The sequence below is a fragment of the Bison bison genome, unplaced genomic scaffold, assembly GCF_000754665.1.
Source record: "Bison bison bison isolate TAMUID 2011002044 unplaced genomic scaffold, Bison_UMD1.0 scf7180017847729, whole genome shotgun sequence".
Lineage (NCBI taxonomy): Eukaryota > Metazoa > Chordata > Mammalia > Artiodactyla > Bovidae > Bison > Bison bison.
The window spans coordinates 6119-7602 of NW_011478302.1; the positions used below are offsets into that span (position 1 = coordinate 6119).

The 1484-nt window shown below is 33.8% G+C and overlaps 1 protein-coding gene across 1 annotated transcript in view; it reads right to left on the reverse strand.

Moving 5' to 3' along the window:
- The window catches only part of LOC104991343 (bromodomain and WD repeat-containing protein 3-like), a 10795-nt gene that overhangs the window by 1997 nt on the left and 7314 nt on the right, over positions 1-1484 (reverse strand). The window lies entirely within an intron of this gene.

Consider the following 1484-nt stretch of genomic DNA (forward strand, 5'->3'; position numbering starts at 1 on the left):
CAAGAATAAATAAATAAATAACATAAATATCATTTATTAAAAAAACAGCTGAAGGAAAAACGAGAAACTGTGCACAACTGCTGAGTCTATGCTCTACAGCCCATAACCACTACTGAGCCCACACGTGGCAACTACTGAAGCCTGCACACCTAGAGGCTGTGTTCTGCAACAAAGAGAATCCACTGCAATGAGAAGTCCATGCATTGCAATGAGTAGGAGGCCCTGCTTGCTGCAACTAGAGAAAAGCCCTCCTGCAGCAATGAAGATCCAGGGCAGGCAAAGATTTTAAAATAAACAATAAAATAAAAAATAAAATTATAAAAAAATTTAAACTATCAAAATTTCAGTTTCAAAATTGATAAGGAAGGAAAGAAAAAGGAAATAAGTAATAGAAATGTTACTTTTCTTTTTAATCCTCCACAAAAGTTTCAGATTATTTTGTTCTATTTGCAAATAAAACAAAAATGGAAACTGAAACACTAAACTGTTAAACCATGCATCACAAAAAACTCAAAACAAATGAACACTGCAAAGAGAAGACAATGAAATCTCTTTGCTTAACAGCATTCAAATCTATTCATGCAAACCTAGTAATGAAGTTACTGAACTCTAAATCAGGGTTCTAAGAAAGTTTTATGTCTTAGAAACAAAAGGCTTGGACATATAGGATCATCAGTCCATGTCTTATCTTATTCCAGGTTAAGGAAAGTTATATGAGATAGGTGCTCCAAATTACATGAACAAATAATATTTTTATTTTAATTTTATGGGATACTAAACAAATCAGAAAGTGAGTAGAAGACCCTGTGAATCACCTCAAATTTATATCGCATTTCTGTGGACTCCAAAACGCTACACTACCCAAATCAATGACCACAATTATGTAAACATAAAAAGAAATATGTGCCAAAATCCCATAAGAGGATACATTTTTAAAGTTGAACAGTTCTTAACAAAAGTAAAACTAACATAGCCTAAGATTATATAAAACTCAGATGCATAAACACATTTCATGTAAAGTGAAGGAAGACCTACAATAGATTAGAATGATACTATGAGATCAAACTTGTGAGAGTTGATTAAGAAACTGTATTCCCTAAGAAGAGGGCTTGTTGTCTGCCAGTGTTTTTGTAAACTCAAGAGAGACAGATAATATGTTGCTGTTTTGATCTCTACCATCTGAGCCACCAGGGAAGCCCACTTTTTCAATAAATGAGGGCAAATATTTCTGAAAGTAATTTTTAAATTTAAAGTGATTTTAATTTTTAAAACTTTATAGGTTGGTTCCCCTAGAAGGGACTGGATTTGTTATAGCACCTTGCTTATTAGAACAAGACTGCAAATACATTACTAAGCTAAAAGAAAATAGTATATTAAAATACACGGTCTGTATTCCTTCAGTTCAGTTCAGTTCAATTGCTCAGTCATGTCCGACTCTTTGCGACCCCATGAATCACAGCACGCCAGGCCTCCCTGTCCATCAC